Consider the following 18,001-nt stretch of genomic DNA (forward strand, 5'->3'; position numbering starts at 1 on the left):
TCCGAATGTCGAGCATTACTCTACTGAAATGTTATAAAATAGTACTTGAATTCGGTCATCCACTGCTAATAAACAGGAGGCAAGTTCTCCTATGTGTTAGCTACTTTTGTGTTCCGGTTCTGATTTAGGGAGTCAGGTCTTGGTACCGGCAAACTTCTTGAGCATTAAACGAGGGAGTGGGGGAATGTTTGCGCATTGTGTTTGCAAACGTCAACTGATTTACCAATCTCGCGATCGACACGTCACTTCCTTCTGCCCCCTTCCACTGATACATAATAATCGCTTATGCGCAGCCATGGACATTTGTTAAAAATGTTTGCCGGTATCTGTAATTAATAAAAATATAAGATGTGTTTATGTACTTGAGCCTGTGTTGTTTGGAGTGCGAATGAATTAAGCTTTATTTAAAAGAAGAGAGCAGTATTGACTATTGGTCTAATCCCTTACAATATAATAAGAGACCTGTATAGTAGTTTTATTCTAGGTCTTTTTTACTTATACATTGTCTTCACATATTATTTAACTAATGTATACAATTATTGTATATTTTATTTTAAAAGAGTAAGTAAGTGTGGAGTTTCTTGCCCATTGTCCACACGAAACTACCTTTTGGAAGGGGCAACTAGAATCATCTTTATATTTTATTTAACGTTCAAAAGTTCCATTTTAGGTTGTCTAGTTGGAATAAATGATTTGACTTTGAGAGAACCTTAGCCCTTAGATCGTGGTTCGATTCCAGTTAAAGCTTTTAACACTCGCTCGGACGGAAGGAAAACATGGTAAGGAAACCGGCACCGTGCCTTAGACCCACAAAGACGGCGTGTGTCAGGTTCAGAAGGCCGATCGTCTACTAGTCTATTGTCTTAACTAAAGCAGAAACATAAAAATCTGAGGGCCAGCCCTAAACGGTTGTGGCGCCACTATTGTTTTTTTCATTTAAAACCTGAAACGCCAAATTACGGATTTGTAAGAAAAATCACGAAATATATATAAAGAACAGAAGCAAAAGTGGAAATAACAATAAAATCCTCCACTAAATTCGTTTACAACATGCTATTGGAAAATGTAATTTGTTAAACTCATCAAAATATTATGGTTCTAGTGTGGGACGCGCTTCATATAAAACGAAAAGTTATGAATACGCTAATACTATGCTAATAACTGACAGCACCCAGCTCACACATATGTATTTGTATATCATAACGATTCGCTGTGGGTGGAGCAATAGCTGAAAGCTAAATTTATTTATTATTTATTTATTCCACTACATTATCCTACCTTAACAGTTACTACTAATTCGATAGAACGCCAAAATAATACCCACACCAATTATCCTACATAAAAAACAATAAAAAATTATATTTATATGCCTTAATCTTATAACTAACAATATACCAAACAACTCTTGTGAACCTAGCCAGTGTACAAACAAATAGGTCTTGTACGTAATAATGGCGCTTTGCTAACCAAGATGGAATGTGCGCGCGGTACATCCAAAAGTTTAGAAGTAAGCCTCAGGTTTCTACATGGTACCCGTAGACCCAGTCTCTCCATTATATTCAGATTACGAACCCTACCCGTAAGTATCTTAAATAAATACACTGACATTTAGGAGTATACTCCTTGCGCACTTCATTTCTGAAGGTTAGGAGCACCGCACACCTTCTCCACTCTGCCCTTCATCCAGGTGGTGGATTTACCAGCAGGCTGAGTAGGCTGGAGTCTAGGGCGGCAGATTTGGGAACCGAATCTTTTTTTGCACATAAAAATCAAAACGATTTCTACATGACACTTTAACGTTGATACGTTAACAGCAAACTCTCCATAAGTTCTGATAACAATTATAAATAACTGTTCCCTTTGTTCAATTATCAAAATATGTGGCTGATTTTTTTAAACTCTGAAAGTACCACTTTCTTTTCAAATAATCGATTTATTATTATTATGATCTAAGGTTCAAACTACCTGGTATTCTTGACAACGGAAAGTATTCTAACTCTCTCCATAGTAATTTTATACTATGCCGAATTAAAACCAAATTTATTCTGAATATAACGGTTACGCATGCTAGCACGCAATCTCTTGTCTCATGTATATACTAATATGAACTTTAAAATTGAAATTACCATATGTATGATTTATCCGACGATTCGCGTGCTATAAAGCGTGCGTGGTCACGGTGACTGAAGACAAAGGGGTGTTGAATGTCAAAAAGTATCACAGCAGTAGTAGGGATTCACGGGTTCTGCCTCACTCGCTGCCTCAGTCAACCTAACCCCCCGTGCCGGGGACTGCCTCACTCGCTGCCTCAGTCAACCTAACCCCCCGTGTGTTTCTGGCTCAGCGGCAGTCCCCGCCTAAAAAAAAAAAAAAAAAAAAAAGTTTGGTCTCTTTCCCCACTAAACAGACCGTGCTGAGTCGATAGCACTCACTCCCGAAGCGATATTTCTCTCTGTTTCGAAGTTAGGTTTTGCTATACGTTGCAAATTAATCGATTTACTAATCACCTCATAATAAGAATGTAACGTCTCGTCCAAATCCTCATTTACTAATCACCGAGTCAGTTTCGTATCCATAATTAGCAAATTACCATGCGCATTTACCTGCAAATGCACCAGGACAGATGGGAAAAGGATTTACTGAACATTAAAAATATGATTTCCGTGTTTTATGTGTTTATTTGCATTATGTTACAATACAACTTTACTAGTGTCATGTCATTTCTTGGCGAGTCATACGAAAAATTTCTGAGGTAATCTTCCAAGCTGAAACCCCAGAACTTGTAGTACAAATATACTACACAATACTCCCCACAAAAGGCAGAATAGATGTCCTGAACGCTAGCTGTATTATAGCTCCATACCCGACAATTTCTTCTTAAAAAATCCGCTATTACTCTAATAGGTTTACGTCCAAATGAATCAAAATATTCTCCAACTTTTTCGTGGTTGATATGAATAGCTACCCAATGAGATCCTGGTTGTGAGTCAGGGTCGAGATTGCATATAATAAATGTGGGTAAGTGTACGTGCTTTGGTAGGCGATTCGAGGGGTACACGCTATACTGGATGCTGGGATGTATTTTATGGAGACTCATTTGCAGGTTTAATGTTTTCATTTTTACTCCAACGCGTTTGACCTTCTACTCTTTGTATTTAACAAAAACGGAAAGGACCCTTGAGAATCACGTTGTGCTTACTTAGCAATTTAATACTGTCTTCGAAAACTATCGGAAGTTTATCAGAGCGAATTCGCAAAAGCGACATTAAATCCATAACTGTTAAGATACTTGTATATTTAGAAATAAATAGATCTGCTTACGTTCAATATTTATTCATGATTTGACAAACTTACAATATTTAAAAAATTACACAAACACGGATAAAATCATTACATTACTTATTGTACATACGTTATATGACTGTTGTATTATTAACAAGTTTGGTATAAAAAAATAAAAACATTTTGATTACAATATACTATGATAAGAAATAACAATTATTTTAGTATTCAGAGAAACTTATTTTATATCAAAACATGACTTAAAATGAGTAGACATACTTTTATGATTGCATTAATTATGACAGATTCACATAATACTTTCTCTTTTCATAAAATACAAAAGTAGAAAAGTTGCAACGGAATGTAACAAAAATGGGATTCTGTAGTTGAAATATTATTATATTATCCCATACATTTTCAGATAATGAATCAGTCATACATAATAAAAACTTACAAAATGTGATGTATCCTAACTTTAGTGACAAAAAATAGCATTTTTTCTTTTAAACATTATGTTTGGCGGTTAAATAGAAGCAACATTTACTAATAAAATGTATTAAAATAGACAGAAATTATAATAACATAGGGTAGGAGAAAGTAAATTAGATATTTAATTATAAACTATAAATTCTTGTTAAACAATAAAAATATTAACAGGATTAATGAAGATCTAAAACAATAACAATACTTGTCTTTTTAGTAATAAAAAATCAAAATTGTTATACAATTATAAGAAGAAACTAAAAAAAATTAAATACTATTACCTATTTTAACACCAACAATAAGATTTAAAATTTACATGTTGTCATTAATAAATATTTATCCTAACTATAATTTTTTCAGAACTTTACAATTACTTTTTTTACAATTTAAAGCTAGTCATTTGTCAGGTTATAATTTTTATGATACATTGAATTCCTAATTACCCTAAGACCATAACTTTGATTACACTACTTATTTATTAATATTATGATACATTTATATATGATACAATTATAAATCTTAAATAATCCATAATACTAGTATTGGAATCTGTAATTAATTATTAACCATAAATATATTTATGTTGTGTTGTATAGATCTCTCAAAATCCTATAAGTAATTAAAATGTCATAGAACATAGACAAATCGAAAAGTGTATGTAGATAAAACTCATGTGCATATTCTAAAATATTTTATCTGAATTTTTTGGAGTTTAAATTATGTAGGTACTGATTTCGAATAAGCCTCTTAGACCTTTAATGTGAATATTAGAAAAATAATAGCAATAGGTGAACAAACAGTCTACTAGTAATAAATAAGACGCAAATGTTGACGATTTGTTAACACAAAAATAATCACATAATCTGGAGTTCCTCTTAGAGTGGAATAATATAGTTTTATACACTTAATTAGTTCTTATAGTGTTTTAATGCCATCCACCAAATTAAAACTTACACAAACTACAAGGTACATACGCGAATGTAAATACAGATATTAGTTTTATAAACTGTTCTATTAAACTGGCATTATTACATGAGTTACGTTTAATTTTGACAAAACTTTTGCTGGAAGTATGTACGAAATTTGTCTAAGTAATTTACTTTTTGAGGGATTCGTTATTTACTGATAAAATTTCTTCCAAATATTTAGAAGAAATCTTTGTATTGTAGGTAGTAAAAAAACTTAATGTTTTGAAGCATATAAAAATAATACTAATTCTTTTGTGAAATCCTTCAGTGTATATATTTCAAATTATTTTAACTTTATTGAAAGGTGTATGTATTATATGTATAACAATCTAAAAATAATCAAAGAAATACAAACATTTATTTCATTTAGGTTTGAAGTGCCACAAGTATTAATCATCATTTTTTAAATATATTAGCAAACGAGCCTGCGGAACGTCCAGTAAGGGACGACTCGATTTATTTTTATATGTTATAGTAAAATTAAAAAAAGACAAATACCTTCCACAAAAACTGCATAATATACTTTAAAATCTTGTAATTGTCTAGAGGTAGCTTTTCGAGAATCAATATTTTCACCTTTCTTGCCTTCCTAGGTATTACCCAGGCTGAAAATATAAATTAAATACATTCCTTTAATTATGACCAACTTCATTAAAATTAGATTAACAATTCTACTCCTGTTTTGTACATATATTTTCTGTTAAGGAAAACTAATATTTTTATGCCAAGACAGAAAAATAGTTGTTTCCTAGAACTTTAGGACGAAACACGAGAGTAGTTTATTATTTTATATGAGTAAATATATTTTAGGGATTAACCTTAGCTATATAGTATATACAAGTAAATACACAAATATACTAAACATGTATTTAGTAAAATCTGTAGTACATTTTAATCACATATTATTGAATTTTCCATCTATGAGTTTTATTCACTAATTGATTTAAATAAACTCGGTTATCATGTTATAAAAATGTAACAGATTTTAATGTATTGAAAACTACAAATAAATTTACTTAAAATATGCATAGATAACCCGCAAATTCTTATACCCACTAAGTACAATTATGATAGTATGTTCATAATACAAAAAACAAATTTTATTATTTCAGAAATAAATAACATAAAAAACCAATATTTATATTTACTAACCTTTATATTTGCTAACTACGTCATACTAACATCGTCTTTTTTTAATTTTACTATAACATATAAAAATAAATCGAGTCGTCCCTTACTGGACGTTCCGCAGGCTCGTTTGCTAATATATTTAAAAAATGATGATTAATACTTGTGGCACTTCAAACCTAAATGAAATAAATGTTTGTATTTCTTTGATTATTTTTAGATTGTTATACATATAATACATACACCTTTCAATAAAGTTAAAATAATTTGAAATATATACACTGAAGGATTTCACAAAAGAATTAGTATTATTTTTATATGCTTCAAAACATTAAGTTTTTTTACTACCTACAATACAAAGATTTCTTCTAAATATTTGGAAGAAATTTTATCAGTAAATAACGAATCCCTCAAAAAGTAAATTACTTAGACAAATTTCGTACATACTTCCAGCAAAAGTTTTGTCAAAATTAAACGTAACTCATGTAATAATGCCAGTTTAATAGAACAGTTTATAAAACTAATATCTGTATTTACATTCGCGTATGTACCTTGTAGTTTGTGTAAGTTTTAATTTGGTGGATGGCATTAAAACACTATAAGAACTAATTAAGTGTATAAAACTATATTATTCCACTCTAAGAGGAACTCCAGATTATGTGATTATTTTTGTGTTAACAAATCGTCAACATTTGCGTCTTATTTATTACTAGTAGACTGTTTGTTCACCTATTGCTATTATTTTTCTAATATTCACATTAAAGGTCTAAGAGGCTTATTCGAAATCAGTACCTACATAATTTAAACTCCAAAAAATTCAGATAAAATATTTTAGAATATGCACATGAGTTTTATCTACATACACTTTTCGATTTGTCTATGTTCTATGACATTTTAATTACTTATAGGATTTTGAGAGATCTATACAACACAACATAAATATATTTATGGTTAATAATTAATTACAGATTCCAATACTAGTATTATGGATTATTTAAGATTTATAATTGTATCATATATAAATGTATCATAATATTAATAAATAAGTAGTGTAATCAAAGTTATGGTCTTAGGGTAATTAGGAATTCAATGTATCATAAAAATTATAACCTGACAAATGACTAGCTTTAAATTGTAAAAAAAGTAATTGTAAAGTTCTGAAAAAATTATAGTTAGGATAAATATTTATTAATGACAACATGTAAATTTTAAATCTTATTGTTGGTGTTAAAATAGGTAATAGTATTTAATTTTTTTTAGTTTCTTCTTATAATTGTATAACAATTTTGATTTTTTATTACTAAAAAGACAAGTATTGTTATTGTTTTAGATCTTCATTAATCCTGTTAATATTTTTATTGTTTAACAAGAATTTATAGTTTATAATTAAATATCTAATTTACTTTCTCCTACCCTATGTTATTATAATTTCTGTCTATTTTAATACATTTTATTAGTAAATGTTGCTTCTATTTAACCGCCAAACATAATGTTTAAAAGAAAAAATGCTATTTTTTGTCACTAAAGTTAGGATACATCACATTTTGTAAGTTTTTATTATGTATGACTGATTCATTATCTGAAAATGTATGGGATAATATAATAATATTTCAACTACAGAATCCCATTTTTGTTACATTCCGTTGCAACTTTTCTACTTTTGTATTTTATGAAAAGAGAAAGTATTATGTGAATCTGTCATAATTAATGCAATCATAAAAGTATGTCTACTCATTTTAAGTCATGTTTTGATATAAAATAAGTTTCTCTGAATACTAAAATAATTGTTATTTCTTATCATAGTATATTGTAATCAAAATGTTTTTATTTTTTTATACCAAACTTGTTAATAATACAACAGTCATATAACGTATGTACAATAAGTAATGTAATGATTTTATCCGTGTTTGTGTAATTTTTTAAATATTGTAAGTTTGTCAAATCATGAATAAATATTGAACGTAAGCAGATCTATTTATTTCTAAATATACAAGTATCTTAACAGTTATGGATTTAATGTCGCTTTTGCGAATTCGCTCTGATAAACTTCCGATAGTTTTCGAAGACAGTATTAAATTGCTAAGTAAGCACAACGTGATTCTCAAGGGTCCTTTCCGTTTTTGTTAAATACAAAGAGTAGAAGGTCAAACGCGTTGGAGTAAAAATGAAAACATTAAACCTGCAAATGAGTCTCCATAAAATACATCCCAGCATCCAGTATAGCGTGTACCCCTCGAATCGCCTACCAAAGCACGTACACTTACCCACATTTATTATATGCAATCTCGACCCTGACTCACAACCAGGATCTCATTGGGTAGCTATTCATATCAACCACGAAAAAGTTGGAGAATATTTTGATTCATTTGGACGTAAACCTATTAGAGTAATAGCGGATTTTTTAAGAAGAAATTGTCGGGTATGGAGCTATAATACAGCTAGCGTTCAGGACATCTATTCTGCCTTTTGTGGGGAGTATTGTGTAGTATATTTGTACTACAAGTTCTGGGGTTTCAGCTTGGAAGATTACCTCAGAAATTTTTCGTATGACTCGCCAAGAAATGACATGACACTAGTAAAGTTGTATTGTAACATAATGCAAATAAACACATAAAACACGGAAATCATATTTTTAATGTTCAGTAAATCCTTTTCCCATCTGTCCTGGTGCATTTGCAGGTAAATGCGCATGGTAATTTGCTAATTATGGATACGAAACTGACTCGGTGATTAGTAAATGAGGATTTGGACGAGACGTTACATTCTTATTATGAGGTGATTAGTAAATCGATTAATTTGCAACGTATAGCAAAACCTAACTTCGAAACAGAGAGAAATATCGCTTCGGGAGTGAGTGCTATCGACTCAGCACGGTCTGTTTAGTGGGGAAAGAGACCAAACTTTTTTTTTTTTTTTTTTTTTTTAGGCGGGGACTGCCGCTGAGCCAGAAACACACGGGGGGTTAGGTTGACTGAGGCAGCGAGTGAGGCAGTCCCCGGCACGGGGGGTTAGGTTGACTGAGGCAGCGAGTGAGGCAGAACCCGTGAATCCCTACTACTCACAGCTGTAGAAAAAGTTATATTATCTGTTTATATTTCCTCGGAGTTGATATCGATATTACATATATAGTATATTTATTACATCCGCATTCGCACTCCTCATTTCTGTAGGTCGTATTACTGACGCCGCCCAACTTCCTTCACTCTCTCCTGTCTTCTGCAAGTTCAGAGAGCCTGAGAGATTGTAAGACTGGTAATGGCCTTTACTTGATCGGCCTGGTGTCCTATGCCAGGCGCTATGAGTTTTTCTAGGCTTCCTGGAATCGCGTGTTATATGTTTTAGAATGGACACCTTTGTTTCCTTAGCCTGTCCTCATCCAACACCAGATTTCGAGAGCATATATTCTATAGATAGTTCTATTCCATAACAGTGTTGGCCTAGTGTCCTAGTGGCTTCAGCGTGCGACTCTCGTCCCTTAGGTCCCATCCTTGGCCGTGCACCAATGGACTTTTATGTCCGCATTTGACACTCGTTACGACATCGTGAGGAATCTAAATATCGTCGACACGTGTCAGATTTAGGTGATCTGTGTGTCTGCTCTGTGAAAAAAAAAACCAAACCAGACAAGGATTTATTTGCGAGTTTTAGCGCCACTATTCTATAGGTTTATCACAATGAACATACATTCTAAATACAAGTAAATAACGACTCCGAAAAACCCGAAGGTTTAACGACAATAATTTACACTCCGTCTAGTCACTCATCAGCCACTCTTAGGGTAATGCTCGATTTGTCAAATTAATAGACAGAACATGTAGTTTGTAATTGAACTAGAAAGGTTAGTCATAAACAGCCTTGCCATTGTCTATTCGCAGAATCATCACTTAAGAATAAATTAAAACAATTAGCCTTTCCTTAAGTTTCTTTTCATTATGACAGTATTAAGTAACAGTGTCTTCAAATGTGTTTTGTAGTCAAAAAACTTGTTATCATTAAATTATCAACCAATTCACTATTAAATAATTTTCTACGATAGTCACGTGACACTATGTGCATCAGCCTTTAGTAAATTCTATAATAGTAGGGGAGCCCAAGAGGGGATTTCGGGATTTACTCAAGCGCGGCAGATTAATATACAGGGGGATACCTTGTACCCGGTTAAGTACCTCCACCAAATATGAGGCCCATATATAAGGCCGCCCGTGAAGGATACAGGATCAGATTAGTAAAAAAAAATTGATCATCAGACATTCTCGAGCGCGTCAGATTAAGGTAGTGTGAGTTAATCACATCCTAAAAAGTGTATATTCCACTAATCTGACAATTTGAGAGTGACGTAAAGAGAGGAGAGGGCAGCAAAGTTGTAAAAAAAAAACGTCATCTTGACATTCTCGAGCGTAGCTAATTTTTTTTTTATTTTGAATGAAATAATTCAAGAATATTGAAAAATATATAATCTGACGATTTCCGCAAGCCGAAATAACAAAATTTCGTCGATAAAGTTCGTGCGATAAACGCGTGCAGCTGCGTGATGCCTACATTTCCTTCTCCGCGTTTCCCTCAAAATTAGATTTCATGTGAATTTGAACCGATTCGGACCGATAGATTTTGAGAAATTTTGAAAAATCTAAAAAAATAACAATTTGTTTTTTTGAAAGTGTTTTTTTGCAATAACTTTTAAACGGCTTTATCCATCAACTTCAAAAAACTAATCCATCTTTAAGCTTGAAAAACGACGTCGATCACCACCAAACTGGTCAAAATCGGTTGATTCGTTCGAGAGATATCGTGAACGAAAAAAACCGAAAAAAGTGTTTCTATCACATAACTTCGACATTTCATATCGGATTATCGTTTTTGATGAAATTAAATAATTAGAGCTTAAAAAATGCGTCGATCGCCGTCGACCGCGGGAAAATTGCTTGATCCATTCAAAAGTTATTGGGGTTTGAAAATTTCAAAAATAGTGTTCTATGAAACTTCTATCAGACTTTCGAGCTGGGAGAACTCAAACGCATAGAAATATTATTTCTTTGAACTCAGCGAGCTCATAAGTACAATTTTAAGCGCCCAGGAATGGAATGGCAGGGATGGCCTTTAGGGTGAACCGTTTTTCTAATATTTTTGTTGTCAGATCAGGCAAATCCCTCTAGATAATCGTCAGATTATGAGACAGTACGTTTAGAATATAAATCTGAACCATATATATCTTAATCTGACGCGCTCGAGTATTTCAAAATGGCGAATTTTTTTGCACATTATAATAATGGCTGCGAGTTTGCGTCAGATCGAAATCGTCAGATTATTGAATGAGAGCTTTTTTTTTGGTGCACTTAACACCCCCTTAGAAAACCTGACGCGCTCGATTAAATTTTTTTTTTTTTCATTTTTAACCCTTACGTACAACCACCCCCATCATGCAAATGATCAGATTAACATACGTACATTATTAAAAATACGTAGGACATTGATGCTATCAATATCTGACGCGCTCGAGTATGTCCATGTAACAGTTTTTTTTTACATATTTAAACATCTATAGCTGCTTTCCCCACCGATGAAAAGGTATATATCATATAACATTTTTTTCTTCTTATCATCTAAGCTTTGCAACCCAATAGGTCTCCACGACGCTCGAGTAAATCCCCATTTAGCATCGTGGGCTCCCCTACCATAATATATTTTTTTTCGACGAAAATTGCTTTTATATATATATGTGTATTTATGTAAATAAAAATGATGATTAACACGTAAAAAACTTGTTAACAGGGGGTCTAGTCAAAACGGCTTAACAGTAGTGTATGTAGAAAATCGAAAACTAAATAACAGCTACCAACTACAGCTGTCATTTTCATACAAATTTAGTTTTCGACTTTCTACATACACTACTGTTAAGCCGTTTTGACTAGACCCCCAGGCATGGTACATCAAACTAGGAACACGGGGCGACGCCATCTTGCGTAGAGAAGCGTTTTGGCGGGAACTATAAATGTTTAATTGGAATTGGAAAGACTATACTCATCAGAATTAAGAGTAACAATTAGTATATATTCAAATATAACTAATATTATAAAGAGGAAAGGTTTGATTTTTTGTTTGTTTGTATGAATTGAATAGGCTCCGAAACTACTTGGCAGATTTGAAAAATTCTTTCACTGTTGGAAAGCTACATCATTCCTGAGTGACATAGGCTATATTTCATTTTCAAAAAGGCATCCTTACTAAAATTACGATAACATTAACATTTGTTTATTATTTGATACAATTCTAACAGATGGCGCTGAGTTAAAGGTAGTTTAGTTTAGGTCCGTGTCGTGGTACCAACGTTTCACATAAGTTCTCCTACGGTTTCCCTTGATTAATTTACTACTATGTAATATAACAAAAACCTTAGCCACAGCAACGCTTGGCCGAGTCTGCTAGTATTCAAATAAAAGAGTACCGAGAGTTTTTTACGCCGGCTTTTTCTCTCGGCCTACACCCTCTGTCTTCTTTGCCGATGAGTAGGGATGCCTACAAGTTCGAATTGATTGACGTGGAATAAGTGATACCTAGATGATCTTATGTTCCAAAATAAACGTATTTTATTTTTTATTTTTTTATTTTTTATTCTAGTTAACAGTTCTATATAAATAATATGCTATGGTTTTAATGTCTTGTCAATTACATTATTAATATTTCAAGTCTATTAAGTTTCTTACATAAAAAGGAACACGAGCCTCATCTGTTTATAAGTAATGCCCATTTATACTCACAATCCCAGAGGGCTTGCGAGCGTAGTCAGCCTCTTAAATATAAGTATTAAGAACAACATACCGATTGTATTCACCAAATACTAGTCCCTTCGATGAAGTTATAACAGCGTTATGGAATCTGGATTTCAATAAAGTGTTCTATTTCGGTCTGATCTGAAGATTGCGGTACCGGCGCGCAGTAAACTTCCGAGCTAAACGCTATGTGCTATCACCAGGTGTTGTAATAGTAATATAAGATAGTTATATTTATTGAAAACGTAGACAAGTCAGGTGGGTAATTATTGGGTTTTCCTTACATAAGTAACTATAAAATATCACCGACGCAAATCTCAGGGCTGTCAAAGATGACAGTCAAGGTCTCAATATTGTATTTAAAGGCGTAATAAACATTCGTATATCGTTAATATCAATTCGATATTAATAAGTTAAATATGTATTAATAGGTTAATTTTATATTTTAGTAATTAAATGTTTATATTTAATTACACTTTTATATTTATTGCTTTATTAGTTTGATATTTTTGCACGGTACAAAGGCACTTACAAATCTCTGCGATGACGTCTTGCTACGTGCTAACGAAAATATTCCGACCGCTAACATGTACAAATATGTTCGTGGAGTATTGTGTATGGTCCCTTAATCTATATCAGAGTTCCCCAAACTTTTTTGGGTCATAGACCCCTTCCTATGTTTTTCCGGGTTGGGTAGACGACCCCTACTTATCTGATATTGATTTCCTGTAAAATTCCTGTTAAAAAAACCATGTTAATTTATACATTTATTACTTAATTGAATTTAATTTTTTTTTGTTTTTACAAGACAATATATATTCCGACCACAAAGCGAATACCAACATCCTACAACTTACACAATTTTATAAACATATATACTTAATATTTTTTTTACTTCATAGGTACTTTTATAAATAATGTATATATTATAAGGTAGTATGATGTAAGTAAATAGGTACTATCAGTGTATGTGTTGAGATCCACTATCGTGGACCCGCCAATTTTTTTTTCGCTGACGTAGACCCCTTGCAGGTTATCATAGAGCCCTAGGAGTCGATATAGACCACGTTGGGAATCACTGATCTATATTAAACAAATGTTGTAACATTAGAATATATGCGAAATAATGAACTACTATGTAAAGAATTGTTATTATAAGAAACTGAATGTAACAGTTTAAGAGAGAGCCTAAGTCTGGCTATACTTTCGGGGCGTCACTTAAACATTTAAGAAATTGCCAAGCTTACAAAACGCCTAAGTGAGCAAAATGTACAGCCTTGGCTCGTACATTATGTATTTAATATTATATTTTTTCTCAACATTATACTATTAGCATAATTACAATGTAATTGTTTTTGGGAATAACTTCTCGATTTGACTCATTAGGGCATTTGGACCAGTCAGTGCTTTGACTGGTCGAGGATACTCTCTTAAGGTTGGAGGAACACCTTTCTTCCTCCACAACTGTATTCTATAGGAAATAATTTACGTATCATTTTGTCCTTCAAAAATTAATTTTGCCAACCCTATAGCAATAAAACGAAGATGGCAATCACCTTCATTGGAACTTGTTTTGGCTTCTACTTAGCAATGTATCAATAAAGTCAAGGACCTCTCTATTAGAATTTAAGGCATTATAAGAAAGTAACAGCAATGCACTTTTTTGACTATATAACTACTTGTTTTGGCAAGATTTTTTGCGACCTCTAAACAATAAAATTAATGAAAAAAAATATTAAGTAATTCTAAATATTCGCTTCAGTGAAATTATATACAACCATAAACTATAGACGGAATTCTTCCTCAGAATTAACGAATTGATACTGTATAAATCCGCTTTTGAATTTATTGCGTTGATACAGAGACAGGCAGCCTGGGGACTGACTTTATTTCCTAATACATTTAAAACTTTACTAGTAAAAACAAAAATTTAAAGTGTAATATTTTTACTTCGTTTTATATATATATCACATATTTCATATTGAATTATATATGGCGAGGTGTACTTTAATAGATAAATATGTGTATTAATTTAGTAGTTATGATACCATGATTTCCTGTTAGGTTGGGCGGTTGTTAACCAAATTATTCTTTAATTATCACAAAACTGAGTTTTTATTGGAATAACCCAAATATGGATTGCGTAAATAAATCGCGCAAGTACGTTTACGTACTAACGTACGTACGTAACGTTTATGACGTTATTTTTAATAATTTTCAAAATTATTGATTTTTTATTTTTTATTAGTAAAGCGTAACTAAAGTTTTGAGACTAGACTTTCTCAGAAGACATCCTTAGAACGCTTTGCAAAAATTAATTACATCCTCCTTTACTAAAAAAAAAATAAAGTATAGTAATATTAATGTTCTTAGAATTCTACCTCATAGCAATATCTATTGATACTCTCTACCTATTATAAATGTTGTATCACTTTAGTTTATTACAGGCAAAACCAGCTTTCTATGATTACAGACCTAATGATGTGGTTACTTACATGTTAACTATTTTAATGCGTAAATACTGTCAATTTCTATGAACTAGAAATAGACAAGTTGCATGCATAAAAGATTGATAATATATTTGCAAATAGTGATATACGTATATATATATGAAAAGAAAGATGTACCAACTTAAAATGAATAAAGACTTATTATTATTATTATATTATATTATATATATATGTGTGTGAGTATTGTTAGAGGTACCAACTTAATAAAAACATATGATAAGGAAATACTTTATTTAGCTGTAGTGTCTTAAATAAAACACTTTAAAGATATAAAAACTATAATCAATACTACTTACCGCAAACAATTTCTTATAGTTTTAGAAAATATACAGTTTGGTGAAATTTTTGGTAAGTACTTCAAAATATATGTTTATACATAATATATTTTAAAATTAAAGTTTTTTTTTAATTTATTGACAAAACTGTTATTAACAATTACAAATACAACTTTATAATGTATAAATTATATATTATAATATCAATTAAGAGGTATGAATATAATAGATTAACTATAACATATTATGATTTGGGAATCAATTACTAAAAAATATTATTCTAGATGTGTTGCTTTAATAAGTTGTACTTGTACTAGGCAGTTTTGGTATTTAATTCTGAATACTTTATATAAAAAGTTAAACAATATGTGGGGGCCAAACAACAAGATACTGTTGTTTCGCTGATAGTGGATACTAGCTGGTGATGTCATAGATACTGGAAGTAAATCTGATCTCTAAGGATCAGGAAGTAATTTAATACCTTGACAGTCTTTTTTTACACTACACATATATGGTAATTTCTGCTATTTTTAAGAAAACACTCCGGTTAATCTAATTATTTTAATATATAGTAAAATTTTAATAGTCTCTTACTTACGTTTGGTCAACCGAGGCGAGCACGATATGCTAAATCAGGTACATCAAAACAACAAAGGTGAAATGACCAAATATTATATCACCCGGACGTAGACGAGATGAAAATTGCATAACCAAATATATTTCCTATCGATTATCACAGGACAACACGGAATATTGTTAATGTAAATATATCGCGAATTTAATAAATAATTTGTTTATTAGAAATCAACAACCGACGTCACTTTATAATGACAATTCGCACTGAACTAAGACAAACATGGCTGACTTTAGAGTTACCAGATAAAACTTCGTATTTTCCCAGTATTGCAAATTGCGATATCTATGCATCTCTCATCGAGTAAAAATACCTAGTCTACGACTTAGCTTCGTTTATTTTTCTACAAATAATAAAAATAGTTAAGAGAATTAAAAGGTTTTTAAATTGTAAAAATTGCTACGTAGAATATAAATTGTAACTTGGTTTTCAATAAATTAATTCTCACTCCAGTTTCGTTACAGTTCTGAAAATATTGTTAATAAAATATAGCAACCTGAAATCAAATAAAGCATAGTCTTATTCGGAAAATTTTAAATGACATATTTCACACCCTTTTAGTAATCTACATCTGGATTTACCATTTGATTAATTTAATTATGATTGGGCTCGCTCCTCGATGATGGCTGATCACAGACATCTACGTGTGTAACACTTTAGATTTAGTAATAATTAAGTGCCAATGGACTTTGTATCCGGCTAATAAATAAATTTAAAAAAAGTAATAATTAATTATTAAACCTAAAGTGTAGAGGGCGTAATTGCCTTTAGTCGCAATAGTTGTTACTTATAAATCAATAAATAACATGTTTATTTATATTTCGTACTATCTATGTATCTATGTACCAAACCGATATGGAATGTCAAACAGTTAATATAGGAATTAAGTAAATTATTCTATGCTTTCGGCTACATTGTGAACAGACGGAAATAGACCAAAAGACGTAATTTTACAAGACATTGAGAGTAAAGACTCTTAAACCGTACTAAAAATTTCCAGTGAAAATCATTTTTGTTTTGGTAATTGGTGTTTGCTTGAAAAACATTATACTTTTTATTAATTTAAAAGTATAAAATGTATATACATAAAGACTGGGTAAGCACCCAGTCTTTAAGTAAATAGCAGAAATACCAGTACGTGACACTTGACCCTAACATATTTAAAAAAGGGAATAGGAACAGAAGCATGATGACCTATTTTCCTCCACTCATTGATACACACAGATATAGAGATTTCTATTACGATTAAAACCAGTACCGGATTAAACCAGCGGGGCCTGTAGCAAATATTATCAAAGGGCCCTTTTGAAGTTTAGAGTATTAAATAAAACAAAAACCTTTACAAATAGTTGTTTTTAAATTTAATATCGACAAATTTAGAGATAGACTTATTTAAGCAAATCATGATCTACTATTTGCAACAAACTGAGATGATTAAGACGTTCTTATAAATAAATAAAAATCTGGCCGCTTGAAAGGTAGATGTGGTGATAGTTAGTCTAAATATATTCATTATATTTAAACTTTAGAACATTACGGTAATAAGATTGTAAAATACCTACTTATTTTTACGATTTAACGTGACGAAATCGAGTTGTACCTAGATTTTAACTTTTACTCTGCGTAACAGCTCGCTTGGTCAGAAGTGTAGTTGCGCCATTTCTGCACGTTTTTTGCGAAGTGAAACTCTGCTGACGTATGGATCAGCTCTCCCGAAGTCTCTTGGAGATGTGATCCCACCGCTGCTGTCGGCGTTAACGCCTGAAATAATCGTATCCAGATTCCATTAAAGCTGTCATTAAATTGTTGAAGATCTAGCCAACACACAAAGCATCACACATCCTGGGTTCAGCCAACAAGACCAGGGTCAAGAATATGCATGGTAGCCAGCCAGCGTTTTAGGAAGGATATTGGATAGAAAAAAGATTTTTTTTTCATAAACATATCAATGCAT

General features: G+C 31.7%; 1 protein-coding gene across 1 annotated transcript in view; it reads right to left on the reverse strand.

The window, feature by feature from the left end:
* LOC110996145 (protein toll) overlaps positions 1–16,266 on the reverse strand; it is a 29,415-nt gene extending 13,149 nt beyond the window's left edge. The window contains exon 1 of the mRNA XM_022263683.2: positions 16,012–16,266. The gene's annotated coding sequence lies outside the window, so the exon portion shown is untranslated. The remainder of the gene's footprint in view (positions 1–16,011) is intronic.
* Between the last annotated feature and the right edge of the window lie 1,735 nt (positions 16,267–18,001).

The sequence above is a fragment of the Pieris rapae genome, chromosome 22 (assembly GCF_905147795.1).
Source record: "Pieris rapae chromosome 22, ilPieRapa1.1, whole genome shotgun sequence".
NCBI lineage: Eukaryota > Metazoa > Arthropoda > Insecta > Lepidoptera > Pieridae > Pieris > Pieris rapae.